This window comes from Schistocerca americana, chromosome X, assembly GCF_021461395.2.
Source record: "Schistocerca americana isolate TAMUIC-IGC-003095 chromosome X, iqSchAmer2.1, whole genome shotgun sequence".
Taxonomy (NCBI): Eukaryota; Metazoa; Arthropoda; class Insecta; order Orthoptera; family Acrididae; genus Schistocerca; species Schistocerca americana.
The window spans coordinates 347,215,342-347,231,674 of record NC_060130.1 but is presented as its reverse complement, the minus strand read 5'-3'; positions in this window follow the sequence as shown (position 1 = coordinate 347,231,674).

Sequence of the window (16,333 nt, the reverse complement as noted above, 5' to 3'; positions counted from 1 at the left end):
CAACTCCTCAGAAAGATGACACACACAGAAATCTTCCTGCGACTGACATAAAAAATATAAGAAATCAGTCACAAGTTATATATTGATCTTGTATACTGCATACTGATAAAACAACCGATGAATGTTCCTCTATTTTCCTACTGATAGTAAACACATACGATAAGAGAAATGTCTAGCTGACACTCACAAATTCATGTTAATCATACCAGTGACACAATGTTTAATGGCTGCTGTGATGTCACCTTTTAGTGTGCATAGTCACAGTTTTGCTGTTAGATGGCAAAGCCAATGAAAGTGGGAAAAGATTTATATATATGCTGGTCAGAAACATTCTGATAAGTTTGCTAGGGTGTTTCAGGAGAGGCTGTGAAGGGAAACAGTTGTTAAGAAAAATATTCTACTTGTTGTGCCATTTCTACATTATGTATTGTTGAAGTTAGCCAATCAGGTCATTCAGTGCGCAAATTCAAGCAGCCTACCAGAGACAGTATTGCCACAGTACTTGGTTTCCCCAAACGGAAGAAATATTGCTTTTACTCACCTAGCTTAAATTTATCGTGTCCAATAAAGGCACATATTAGCTGGTAATGAGAATTTGAACAAGTGATAACTTACAGATCCATGGATGTCTGCACTTCACCACATTTTAATATGTGCAAATGCTCCAATTTGTGTGTGTGTGGTGACCTGATTGGCTAACTTCAATGCTAAATTACTTAGAAGTGGAGCAACATATTTTTTTTTTCTTAAGTGTTATTTCTCAGTACAACCACCTTGCAAAACTCTTACAATCTTTTCAGACTGTTTCTGACACTCTGTATAAATTAGGACACTATACAGGTCTACAACTAAAAATTGCTAATTAAATGAATTTATTTTAAATTCTGAAAGTAATTGCCAAGCAGCCTGGGATTAAAAGAGATTAACTGCAGTCGTCAAAAAAAAAAAAAAAAAAAAAAAAAAAAAAAAAAAAAAAAAAAAAAAAAAAAAAAACACACACAGAGTGAGGAAACTGTTATTAAAGCATTAAAGCTCTTCCTTTCACTCTCATTTGCAGTAGGCGACACTGTAGGGGAAAATCACTCAGGCACTAAGTGTATTTTTAGATGATGAAAGATATCAATTGCACATTAGGATTAGCACCCATGGAGCCCTTTAGAAACCACTCAGATCTCTTAATGTAATAAAATCACCTAGTTTGTAACTATATTGTTTAATGTATGCTTGAGAAAATATGTAAATATTTAACACGAGATGTGATGTGCATTAATACAGTAGTAGAAACAGCTGCTGTCTGGATTTGCATGCACTGACATTCTCACTGGTCTATAATAACTGCAAGTAAAATTATCTAAGCATATAATTTTAGGACATATTGCCACACTCCGCTTGTTAATGTTATCAAATAAATATCAGAGTGGCCTAGAAAAATGGCTTCAGCAAGATGATTTCTATTCAATTAAAGAATTATTTGAAACTAATATTTAAAAAATATTTAGGAGAAGTGATAAATAAAAAAGCTAATTCGTAGTAATGGGAATGGATTTTACTTGATCATTGAAATATTTGAGGCCATGCTGTACAGTAATGCCCCTGAATTTTTCATGTGAAAACTCTTAAACCTTTTAAAATAAAAATAAAAAACATCATTAACATTCTCCATCTTTGTTTATCACGTGTACATATTTATATCTCAACATAGTCACATCTCACATAGTCACACGTTTCTCCAAATGAGTGACCACTTTGTTGATACCAGCACTGCAGAATGTTTGACTTTTGTTGATGGAGTCACAGTCTCACTTCTGCTTGCACTGCTTCATCACTATCTAAATGAAGTTGATGAAGGTGTTCTTTAAATTTTGGAAAGAGATGAAAATCAGATTGGGCCAGTTTGGGAATGTGTCAAGGATGATCGATGATAATGAATGCTAGACATCAGATTGTTGCAGACATTGTAGTTCTTGTGTGTGGTCTGGTAGTTTCAAGCTGAAGTAGAGCATACTCAACATGTGGATGAACTCATCAGTTACAATGTTTCTCATGCACTGACACAGTTACATTTAAAATAAGTAGCAAAATTGACACATAAGGTACCAAAGTGGCATCAAATTGAAAGGCTGCAGCCACACAGCATCCGTTTATATATACCTTGAAACAGTGCAGAACCAGTAATAGAACATTTATGCTGTTTGTCGTAAATAACAGCTACAGTAACACAGTTGTTTCCATGGAAACTAACTCATTGTAACTTGATGTTGTTTCAGTTTATCACACGGTAGTGTTTATGTGTATACTGTACTACTGTGTTGTTTGTCAACTTCTGTGACCTGACACTGAGGTCTTTATATTCCTGGTGAACAAGAGTCTGTTACATATTTACAGAACAACCTTAGACATGCAAATAAAGTAGAAACCTCTCAGAATCATGAAAGCTTGCCAATATGTGTACAGGGTTACATGTCTCTTTTTTTCCAATATTCAGGATGTGATAAATGTAAATCACTTCATTATCATGCTGAAGAGTTCACAGCCAAAGGGATAAACAGCAACATTTACTGAATCAGTGCAGAAGTGCCTTAAAGCAACATCTGAGTAAATATTTTATAATGCCATTGAAGGACACAGATCATTTGAAATTGTCTTGTGCAGTCACTCTTGGAAATGCTTACTGATGTATAAAGTTTCTACAAATCATTCACAACAATAGTTATTTAGCATCTGATACGGGTTTGATTAAGTCAGCATTCCAATATTGTGATTAAAATAATGTTACTAAAAGTGCTAACAGGAATTTATATGCCACTGAAGAGAGAAACAAAAAAGTGGCCTCAGTTTTGTAGGTTCAGTGGCTAAAATCTAGGACTGGAGCAGTGCTCGCCAGTACTCTTTTCCTATATGCCACATAGGCTGGCAAACATAGTGAGGTGACTGAGTGCCATAACTGAAATCATTCTCCAGATTCTTCATAGATTATTTGTGGTTCCATTGGTTCATGAGAAGTTGGTACAATTTCCAGTACCACAGCATCTGTAGTTTCCCCTACGTTGTCTTTGGAATGGAGGTTGTAGTGATGCTTTCATCAGACTGGGCACAGCCAACAAATTGGAAGTCATGAGAAAAAACTGCATCAGTCACTAAAAAGTTTCAGTACTGTGTTTGCCTATATGGCAAGTGACATACTGCTATTGCAAATAATTTTACAACTTTTGGGATTATGCCACAGTTTTCCTTAGCACATTGAGCAACATGTCATTATATTTGCAGCAGCATTTTACACAGTAGCTGCTCTCTCATGGACACTTACAATCAGCTGTTGACACATCCCATTCTTTTCTTGCAAGATGTCATAAGAAATGCACGGCAAAACACTCAACTATCATCTCTTGCTCTGTTCTACGCTCTTACAGGATTAATTAACCTTAAGAATCTTTCTGTAACACTATGTCATAATGTAGACAAGTTTTTGGGCCTCTTGTTGCATTAGCAATAGAAAATTGTATGTTGAGATGTTGCACAAATCATGGTTAGGGTAAAGTGCACAAGTTGGAAAAGAATGTCTGTATTTTGAAAATTACTCAATTGAATGTAAATGTGAAGATTTGCAAGTGCCACAACCGTGTCTGCGACATCTCCCCTCTCAGGTACAACAATGTCTTTTTATAACAGTTACATACACCCACAGTTCCAGCTAGGCACTTCCAATGTGTATAGCAGAGACACCAATGCACACAAGAGTGAAATGCAAATAATAAGATGGTCAGTGGTAGGCCAACTGTGACTAGATTTTAGGAAAACCAGAAGACTGGGTAAAGCTGACGTGTAAAGCTACTGAATGAAGTGAGATGAGGGTTTAACGTCCAGTTGACAGTGAGGTCATTACAGATAGGGCACATGCCCTGACTAATTCAAGGAAGGGGATATCAGCCATGCCCTTTCTGTGGAAACATCCTGGCATTTGTCTGGAGTTATTTAGGGAAATTGCAGAAAATCTGATTCAAGATGCCCAGATGTCGATCTGAATCATCATCCTCCTTAGTGTGAGTCCAGTGTGTTAACCACTGCGCCATCTCATTCGGTCTAAAACTGTTGAATGGGGGCTGATTGCTGTTACTAAATGTGAAGAGCCTAACTGTTATAAACCTTCCTTGTTGGTAGTTAATCTTCCTAGTGTGCAGTCAGTTAATAACAAATTGAATGAAATAGACATCTGAAATACAAACCTCTGCCATATCTTCCTTATAAATTACCACTGCCTCACACAAGCTTAATCTGCCTTCTATATTTCTGAAGAATACGTGCTAGCAAGTACTTTCTGTAAAACTAAATTTAGCCATGGAAGATTTGCTGTTTTGGAAAGTGAATTGCTGAATATTAGCTGTGACAGACTAAATGTTGAAATGCGTTTGTTGAAATGTGTTTGTTAATCTAATACTTGTGTGTCTAATGTAACCCACGGTCTGGCATTACTGCATTTACTTAACATGATGAGATACTCACTAAGTACCTAGAGATGACAAGCGACAACTTCGAGCTTGTGTTTATTGGACACATTAATCTAGACATTAGCTGTAAAACTCAAACTGTTGTGTGTTTTTTGAAGTGTTTACAAGCTGTAAGTTCACATTTTATTAATGAACGTCCAACAAGACAGTATCTTATCAAAACATCTAACCTAATGGATGACTATTGAAAGTGTTTATTGTAATGTAAAACAACAAGTAGTTGAGAATGGTACACATATTACATACATTTAAGGGCCAATTTATCAAAAGTTAAGAGGGAAAATTTTAGTGACTATGACAACATTGACAGTGCCTGTGATATGTTTATTGATCCTCTCACTAACTTACCTAATACCCACAAGCAACTGAAAGGGTCAAAACTGATTATACATTAAGCAAAGAGAATACACTACACACCTTATCTGAAAATACTCAGATACACAATGACAAAAGCTGGTGATCCTGTAATGATGCAGAAATATAGAGCAATATAAAAATATACAGGACAAATATGCAAGTATCAAAGAGAAGAGCCAATGATATTTCTACTGAAAAGTCTCACAACTAATGCAGAGCAGCCTGGAAGGTAGTAAACTCCATAGCAGGGAAACGCAGAACAACACAAGTGACTCCATTCTCACCTGAGGTACAAAATAACTTTATCAACTATGCAAGTAATGGAAAATCTGCTACCTCAAGAACATATGATAATAATTCTAAAGATACTTCAGACAACATAGGCTTACCTGATTTGAGACACACTAGTTTCATGAAATTACAATGAAATCCAGACCTTCAGCTGCTTAGAGACGTTAATAAATATCAGTGACAACAGCTGAAAATGTGTGCCCCGACCGGGACTCTAACCCAGGATCTCCAGTTTAATTGGCTGACGCTGTATCCATCTGAGCCACCGAGGAAACAGAAGATTGTGCAACTGCAGGGACTTATCTCTGCCATGCTCCTCGTGAGACCCACATTCCCAACTTAATGTCCACACACCACATTTGTAGTGCCCCTGCCCACTATACTCAATACTCACGGCAGTCAATCTACAGATTCCTCCAAGAGTTCGGGCGATGTGAGTGCATCCGCACTGGAGAAGATCATTGGCTGGTAAGCCTTATCTATATGAAGATGGTATCTTTTCTTTTGGTCATGTCCGAAAGAACAGATACCATCTTCATACACTAGTTTCAGGTGGGCTCAGATTAGTTGCCATATTGTATATCACATTTTAACCAGATTAGGGAGTGGGAATTCATCAATGTCCTAGCCCACAGCCCTGAAAAAGCCCCAGGAGCAGACCACATCCTAAACCAAATGCCGAATTAATGTCTGTGGACTGTCTGCGCCATATCCATTCCATCTTTAACTGCATCTGGAGCGAGGGCCTGTTCCAGTACAATGGCGGGAAAGCATCATTGTCCCAGTACTGAAACCGGGTAAGCAAACTCCAGAATGGACAGTTATCACTTAATTAGGCTCACCAATGTTCTCTGGAAGTTGCTTGAAAGCATGGTGAGCCAGTAGCTGTGTTGGCTCCTTGAGTCTCAAAGTCTTCAAGCTCTGTCCCAGAATGGTTTTCGTCAAGGCCGTTCCACTACTGATAATCGGATTTACTTGGAGTTTGCCATCCGATCAGCTTTTGCCCGTTATCAGCAACTTGTAGCCGTCTTCTTTGACCTAACAAAGCTTACCACACCACATGGCGACACCACATCCGCGCACAAATGGGGTCTCCAGTGTCTGCTCCCGATTTTTATCCAGAAATTCTTGTCTCCTCGTATTTTCCAGGTTCAAGTTAGTGCTTCCCACAGTTCTCTCCATTTCCAAGAGACTGGTATCTTGCAGGGCTCTGTACTGAGTGTCCCTCTTTCTAGCAGCCACCAATGGTCTAGCAGCAGTTGTGGAGTCCTCAGTATCACCCTCCTTGTATGCTGATCACTTTTGCATCTACTATTGCTCTTCTAGTATGGCGTCGCTGGACTCCAAGGCGTCATACGAAAGGCACAGGCATGGGCCCACGGAGTATCACTAAGTAATTAAATCTATGACTGTATAAATTAATTTATAATTTGAGAATGAAAAATATAAAACCGATTCAAAGTTTTGAAAAACAACAATGAATCACAATTATAGTGGAATGGTATGGCTCTGCAGAGATGATAGCTGAATTTTTTTTAATTTTGAGAAAAAATTTGCTTATTTCCCAAATTGAATGTTGTCTTTCCAATTTTTGCAAATCTCGGAAGGAGGATGATGTGCAATATTTCTTGGCTTTACGGCCATCATATTCGGCTACAAAAAGCTCTTCTTAGAGCAGCTGAGAAAGCAGCAGTGGAAAAATGACGTAATGTGGTGTGAGGTACCGATGACAGATGGTTTGTTCGGTGCAGGTATTGTGAGAAAAATTGCCTACACTGGGATTCTTCTCCGCGATTGGCTGCTGCGTTAGGAGGTTCTGCGACAAAATGATAACCTTCTGTTATTAATATTAGAAGAAATGAACTGTGTAATTACTTGCATTTCATGTTAAAGCATCTCTCAGTAGCAGGCTCACATTCCATTACTTCAACAGTGTTAATTACTAGCAGAATAGTAAACATCTGCTAAACAGAAAGGAAGATGAAGCACTTCAGAGATCTTTGGATCGCGCCTAACTTGAATGACGGGCGAAATAGTTCGGTTGAAAGATCAGAGCTGGTTCGTCAGTGTTGGAAGACAGACATGTTGTTTGACTTTGTTGGTATTGGTTAAGAACTTAATTAGCAGTCTATGGTTATTTGGACACGTACTTAATAGTAATTACACAAATACGCAGATCACTGTTTCATTTATTTTTTGATGAACGTGTGAAGAGTGCAAATTATTTGTGGTTCATAAAGTCTCATATTCTGCTAATAAAAAGCGAGTGGCATCCATTATAAACAAACTAATTCAAAATGTAATTATTTATATAATATCAGTTTCTCAAGATAATGGATTCACAACCTATGAGTTGTTTTCTGCGCACGGGACAACAGTTATAAAAGACAGCAAGTTGGTGAACATTAATTAGACCTTATACATTTAACTCAGGGTGGTGGAAGCAAATAGGCACCTCTTGTGTACTGCAATGTTAGTACAAATGAGAATAGGGACACGTCATCTGTGGCTACAAAGAGCAGGTATGAAGGAGAGAAATTTTCTGGGGAATGATGTTATTATACACACATAGATCTCTCTCTCTCTCTCTCTCTCTCTCTCTCCCCCTCTCTCAGCTTGCCGTAGTTTTCATAAGCAACACTACTTTGACACATCTTCTTGAGTCGATGGACAGCAGGCAGCCATAGAATGCCAAGTCTTGAATAGCAGTATACTTAAAGATTCGACACATCCGTGCAATCTCCTCCTTTGTCTTGACGCAGAAGATGGTCAAATAATCGAGGCCACATCACCAGATCTTTATAGGGGACGTCAGGATCACCCCAATGAATTCCATGGAAAAAATGTATTAACCATTTTGCCATTCTCCGTATTTTAGCACACTTCACATCCTTGAAAGACCTCGGTGATGCAATGGTTGCTGAGAATGTCTCTACTATATAGATATCTTCTGTGAATGCAATACTTTTAAATATGAACTGTCTACGTTCATCATCATAGAAACCATGAAGTAAAGCAAGAGGTTAATAAAAAAGTAGTGGCAGCTTACTTGGCTGTTGTGACTACGGAACATACATTATCATTCATTATTGATCATTTCAGCCGTACATTCATCACAATACTTCTTAACTGATTGTGGTCCATCAGTCTCCCATCGGGCATTCGAAAATATGGTTCATATGGCTGTAAGCACTATGGGACCTAACATCTGAGGTAATTAGTCCTCTAGGCTTAGAACTACTTAAACCTAACTAAACTAAGGACATCACAAACATCCATGCCCGAGGCAGGATTCGAACCTGCGACCGCCGGCCGAAGTGGCCGTGCGGTTAAAGGCACTGCAGTCTGGAACCGCAAGACCGCTACGGTCGCAGGTTCGAATCCTGCCTCGGGCATGGATGTTTGTGATGTCCTTAGGTTAGTTAGGTTTAACTAGTTCTAAGTTCTAGGGGACTAATGACCTCAGCAGTTGAGTCCCATAGTGCTCAGAGCCATTTGAACCATTTTTGAACCTGCGACCGGAGCAGCTGCACGGTTCCGGACTGAAGCGCCTAGAACCACTCGGCCACACCAGCTGGCGGGCATTCGAGTCATAGTGGTTAAAGTATGGCTCCTACTTCAAAATGAGTGGTTACCTCTTAAACATGTCAGATAGCAAATTGAATCTGCACGACACGCCACACAGTAATGGTTTAAGTTGTGTGGGTAACATGTATTAATCAAGATCGTTCAAGATGTGACTACTCGCAAACAGTTTTATGTAAACATCCCAGAGCACATTATGCACATTTCTTTGTTTCACCCACTTAAACATGTTGTAAGCAGTACCATTCTCTTTCTCAGTGAATGCGTAGACCTCAAAGCTAATTTTCGTAACATACTGAGGAAGTAAGAGCTCTAGAACATTTTTTCTGATGTGTGGGCACTGCTGTGTTCTTGAATAAAGCAGAATTGTGCAGTCGCTATTTTCCTTTGATAGCTTTGAAATAGCGATTACTACAGCATGAACCTCAATATCCACAACCACATTTTGCACAATACACTCACTACCACTTCTCAAATTTCACAGCTAGAATTACGACACTACTACTGTTCCTCCTAGCCTGCAAAAGCATCACCTTATTCGTAGACATCCTGTACACTTGATGTTGAATAAGTGAATGACGATGGAGTCATAGTGGTTATTCAGATACATACAGTTGGTACACTGAAGCGACAAACAGAAATACATTGTTTGCTTGGAATAAAGTATGTTTTGCATTCAAGCCTAAAGGAGGTTTTTACATAATGTAATATTCCTTTGGAAAATTCAGCTTCCACTCGTATATTGTAAGATCCAACCAGACACATGTTTAATATGAACCACTGAGTCACCAAAATCCTTGTATGATGCTCCAACAGGTACTTTTTTTTCGTAACAAACTCATTTCGCCAGCTGCAACAGATTCGTCGTGGGGTGTTCCTCCTCCAAAATGTTAAACAGGTAGCGAGAAGAACTTAAAATGTGTTTAGACTCAATACAGAACAGTTTTGGGATAGCATTATGGTGTGCAAACATTTCCCTACCCGTTTGCTTGGCCCTTGAAAATTAACACCGAATGGACGTACTCAAGTATTTTGCACTCGCAATGATGTCTTCGTCAAGAACTTGGCTGTCCGAATATATACAGCTAAGACGCCACTGTATTGGCTGGATTTACAAGTATCAATACACGAAATGGTTTCGAGGAAGTGGTGAAATTGAGGAAATAAAAGAAGTGAGGGCTTTTTCAATTGTAATTCCACCCTTTACTCCTCGACAAATAGATGATGACGATGTATTGGAGGTGGGGGTTTGCTGCTGGTCAGTGAGAAACTACATCCAGCTGGAGCAACTATGGAGATATCATTTTTTTGGACGCTATACACCTGTAAACAAAGATCGGAAATGTTATGCTGCTTGAACGTAAAGTTACTGTGGCATGCGGTCCTATGTAAAATAATCGCTAACCTGGTCTAAGTCTCTCATTCAGTCCCTAGTTCACCAGTGCGATGTGGCAGTTGAAGATAGCAAAACGAAAGCCAAAGTTTTAAATTTCACATTCAAGAAAACGTTCACACAGGAGAATCGTGAAACATAGCGTCATTTGACAATCGGACAGACTAACTTACGGATGACATAGTAATAACCATCCCTGGCCTAGAGAAACAACTGAAAGATTTGAAAACAAATAAATCACAAGGTCCAGATGGAAGCCTAATTAGGTTTTACAAAGAGTTCTCTATAGCACTGGCCCGTGACCTAGCTTGCATTTATCGTGAATCCTTTGCCCAGCACAAAATCCCAAGTGACTGCAAGTTTTAAAATACCTGGCTCCTACATGAAACAATTGTAGAGTTGTGACATCATTCAACTGCTGACTAAGATTGTGGAGTCATGCCTGCATGCTATGTAGCCTGTACTGCAGAAGAGTTGTCACTGTTTGGTTTATTTAGCATTAAGGCCAGGAGCGTCTTTAATTTCAGTCTTCTTCCCTTTCTGTTAAAGTTGTTTTCGAATTTCTGTGACTTTTCTGTCCATCCGAACACAATAATGATCAGATCATGATTAGACTAAAATATTACAACCGCCATATAACATTTAAATCAGAATGTTGTGACAATGCTTTTCATGATACTTTCATAGAACGAAAAATTGAATACCCCTGTATCCGCCTGAGCACATACTGTTCAACCCCAGTGACATTACCCAGTGTTCCCAACATAATTGCTTTCTCAATGAACTAAATATGTGGTACTGAAATGAGGACAATTCTACAGTGTATGGGAGTGTTAAAGAGTTTCCTATGTAGCTTCATGAGTTTATCATGAGTTACAGCTGCTGTACATGCCACGTGTTGTCATGCAGGAGGAGGACATTGAGAATTGGCTGCTGGCATCATTTTGCCGTAGGCAGCCTTATCATCAACCAGCAGCTTGCAGTGTTAGTCCACAGTCACTGTCCTTCGACTATGCAGGTAATCAAACATATATACACCTTTTGAGTCCCAAAACAAAACTACCAAAACTAGCCCAGCAGAAAGTCGATACTTTCAATGCATTCCTCCAACTTTTTCCACTCCATACTCATCCTCTTGCTATCTGAGGTATAGCAGTGACCCATATATCATTGCAGGTCATGACATGGCCCAGAACAGCTTCTCTTTCTTCTTCTTCACAGTGATTCAGAAGTCATTGGCAAATATTTTTCCATACAGCCTTTTGTGCCTCAGTGGGAAGCCGTGAAACCCACCTTGGCAATATTTTTCCATATTCAAATGTATCCAATAAAATGGTATGGGAACTTCCAAAACGTATCACCACTTGTGATAAAATTTTTGTAACAGCATTCTTGTGTTCATGAACTATGCTTAGAGTCCCTCCAAAATGTCACTTGATTTCACACCTTTGTTGGAGAGAAAACAAATAGTAATGTGTTTCTCAACGGACAGTGGGACCTTCTGTAGTGCACCAAGCTGTTCATGTCACTTTATGTGTCAGATGAACAAAGTTCAGGTTTATTTGAATGACACTCGCATATCAATTCTAATATAAAATTCACAATGGGAAATGAAAAAGAAGACAAAAAATGGTTCAAATGGCTCTGAGCACTATGCGACTTAACTTCTGAGGTCATCAGTCGCCTAGAACTTAGAACTAATTAAACCTAACTAACCTAAGGACATCACACACATCTATGCCCGAGGCAGGATTCGAACCTGTGACCGTAGTGGTCGCTCGGCTCCAGACTGTAGCGCCTAGAACCGCATGGCCACGCCGGCCGGCCAAAAAGAAGACAAATTTTATTTTTGTATATACAGCTTGCAACACTGTTTCTATGATATTGATCCTTTCATTTTATAATTAGATCTGTGGCCAAGCAACAATACTTTTCAATACGTGCATTTGACTTTTTTTGCTGTAAATTAAGAATCAACAGTCGTAATCAGAATAATAACTTTCTCTATGCTATCTGGGATGCTAGCATGTGCTTATTAACATGACAGACTAACTAACATCTTCCAATTAGCGACGTTTGATGACAAACCAAAATTTCTATCAGGACTGAAACTATGTAACAAAAAGGATCAATAATCAGCGAAGTAGTTTAATGCACAACGAGTGTTAGTCTAATCTGTTACACACCATAATTCATAATTAACCTTCAGACTTGCCAAAACATGGAAGGATCATTGAATGTTTAAGAACACATAATTTGAGAAATTTCATATTACAAAACGATTTACCTTTTCTTATAATGTTCACGAGCCAGCATAAAATTTTACTCTCTAGTCAAATTACATGTAACAGATGAAACTGTAAAATCATATATCCATAGTGAAGCACTGATATTACAACATTTCATTTATGAAAAAGAACCTTTAACATCTAATCTAACTGTAACACCAATATTGGTTTTTGGTAAGCACCTACAAATGAAAGAGCTGGAGCACCTTACAGGGTAATTACGAACTGATGGGAATTGAGAGCACAAACTCTAAAGAAAACTAACTCAGACAGTTGATAACTTCATAAAAATTCCATTCACCATCCCAAACATAAAATTTGAGTCATAACACATTTGTGGAGGAGACTAAAAATATTTATGAGTTACAGTACTTGGAGCAAGAGCTCAATAATTTAAGAGTTACTTTACTAGCGCCATCTGGAGGCCAGTTGTTACAGCAATTACGTGATATGATATTCAGTTGGCACTTTCTTGTGTGCTGGTACTCACTGGCAAGCTATGTTGTAACGATTTTTAATCTCTCTTTATTACTGTTAAGTCATTTTCGATCTAGGCTTACGTATTTTACCATTTACTTTTCACATTTGTTCCTCTTTCATACAGATCTGATAATGGCAATGCTGAAATTCATCATAAGGAAGACCATTAAATAAAATAATAGCGAACTAGACAAAAAATCCTACAGGGAATATCTAAAAAAATTGGTAGTGCTCTCTATAAGGATTTTGTGTCTTGTTTTATTATCATAAGATCACTCACGTAGTTTTGAACCCCATATGTTCCTGCATCTTCTGAACTTTCATATTTTTCTCGAGTTCATTTTGTCAGTTTTCTTTTCCAAAGCACAATGTCAGTCGGCTATCAGCTATATTTTTTGGTGATGCTAATGTTTATCAGACTTATCTATTTCATGTCATGCACGACAACTTGCCAGTCACATTGCTTAATAACACAACTTTCTAAATTCTCCTTGTAAACTCATTGGATGTTTTCGGTTCTACACACTGCTCTGTACATACTACGTGGATGAGGAGCTATGGTCTTCTTGTATAGAACTTCTATACACCTGTCTGTTCCTGTCACACGCACAACCTTCACAGTAATTACCAATTAATTGTTTCAAATCTTAATACAAACACTAATATTAATAAAAACTATATACAACAGACAAATCTAGAACAGAGAAAATTATTTAACTTTTCTTTCCCTATTCCTCCTTGGTTAGTGACATCTTCACATATGTAACTATAGATGTGTGTACTGTTTGTTATTCTCCTATTAAATTCACAATATCTACTGATCTGGTTGTGTCAGTTATGTTTTCAGCTCATGTTCCGTTCATTGTGTCTTTTACTTACCTTTATAACTCACCTTCCATGGCTTGCTGCATAGTTCATACCTTCTTCACTTCTATATTTCTGTCAGCGCACCAGACTATGCTAAAAAATGGAGAAATGTTTGGGTCTTGACCCTCACTACAATGTTCTTTGCTGGTTTTTCTCAAGTGTTTTGTACTTCTATTCTTCTGTAGGTTGAAAGTGGCTTTTCTTTCCAGTTCCAAAGTTTAGACCTGAGCATTCATATAATTCTCATAAAAATAATGGTAAAAATTACACTACTGTGCTTAATAGTGTTCCTACTTTTCTATATTTTCCAAACATTTATTCCTTATTGACTTTAAGAGTAATATTAACATTGGAAGTCATATTTATGAATACACAAAGAAAAAGACTACTTTTCTCCATTCCTCTATTCCATTCCTTCAAGGAGGTCAATTTTTTGTTCAATCCCTTGTCCATCTTGATCAACCAGCAGTAAAATACTTCGTGCAGTCCGTGCTCCATAGACTATTTCTCTATTACTTAACCTAATCTACAGTTATCAATGTACTATCTTGACTGAAAATTACAAGTACATTTTTCACTTTTTATCTGCTAGTCACGGACGTATCCCAGCCGAATTTCCTTTCTATAATCCAGTGCCATTTGCCACATAAGTGTACTGATTTTTTGTTTTTCTCAAGTAACGTGTAAAAGATAGAATAGCATCAGTATGTTTATGTTGCGATTTTGTTCTTAAGCCTTGTGCTCCGATCTACATCCTTTCTTTTTTCTTACTATTTTTTCATCTTAGTATTACCTACTCTGGCATTTTCAATAGTCTGAATTAAAAGATGTGTCAGAATAGTGTCCAGTTTCAGAAAATTAGTTTCATATTTATTACCACCAGAAAATACTATGATGAGCATATTTGATTTCACATCAAAATGTTTCTATGCAAGAAGACAGTCTCACTCTCCAGTACAACAGTGGCAAATACAGTCGCCGACAGTCTATTTTAGACGTAATGTTTTCAGTACACAGTTTTTGTGTAGCAAGCACTTACTGCTGTTAAACAAGTCAGCAGTTTCAAAACATTCTTTATTAGGTTCTTCATGCAAGAGGGTTGTACAGTCACATTCCCCAATTCAAGTATTGTACTGTTTTAAATTAGTGAGTAAATAGAAGCAGACACCAACTTCCTCATATGCATTTTCCTGACCACATCTCTAACTTTTTACTACAGGAATACGTAACGCATATTGTGTACTCAACACCAATCAAATCAGTTGATGGGCTTTTTGAGTGGATGTGTGCAGCTTTCATAAACTTGTTCTATAGTGAAACATAATACTTTTAGCAACAATCATAAGGCATCACCAATGCTTTATTAGGAATTGATGGCATTGTTAGGTTTATATCGCAACATACTGAAGGCATATGATGACCGATGAGCGCCATTCACTATTAGACATTGACGATTTTTGTTGTAAAATGTTTTCGTTGGATACACGTCATCAGTGGAACATGATTCCCCATGTTTACTACTACATTCAAATAAACTATTATCAGGCTCCACCTTTGATTTTTACCTATAGGGTGATTATTCCTCTGTATTTGAACGCAGCAGAGAGGTGCATGTTTATTTAGTACAAACAGAACAGTTGACCAACAGCTTGAATGCTTCTTTATCAAACAACAGAAATTTATTTTCATATTCCTTACAAGACTCATCAATTTATTGTACCAATAAGTTATATACAAAAATCACATTACAATCCATAATACTAACATGAAGACTGATGAATCGTAGACTCTTTCCAGAAGTATCAACATTGTTTTCATGGGAATTTTTCATAAATGCGATTATTACTTTAATACTACATGAGACACAACCTTGCTTTTACTATTTGCATTATTAAAACATAAAATATGATAGTTTAAGCATTAATGATCTTTCTAATAAATCTTGTCACCTGCTGTTTGATGCAGGGAGTAATTCCAACACAAAATAATCTCCAACTATCTTTTTTTTTAAAAAAGACACATTGACATATCATCGTATTAATTAACTCAAGTGTTCATACTGGAGTGATCTGATAAATGTGTTATCGAACAGCATCTCAGCATTGGGTTATACAATACATAATAAGTGTACTGCACTCTTTGAATTAATACACATTTTGATAGAAGCTGTTTTTCTGGTAGAATGTCAGGAATTTCTTCCGAGCTGGCTTCTGTTAAAATGGAAGGAACAAACCTTTACACGGCTTCGCCCACAGTTATTTGGAAAATGTTGCCTTTAAAAAAACCGACAACGGGATGACATCTGGCAATCTCTCTTGCACCTGATTTATAATTTATTACAATCTCTTGAGGACACCTTCAGGTTGACGAATACAGTAGGTTGCCAATTGCAGCAGGTCAGTAAGAGCAACAAGTTGTTGACAGCATGGGGATGGCAATAGGAACATGGCTCTCCACACTCTTCAGGATCTTGTTATGGTGATAATGTTGTACAGGCAACAGATTGTACAACACATATTAGTTACACTCCACAGTAAACAACAAAAGGGCCCCAAAAGCATTCACAG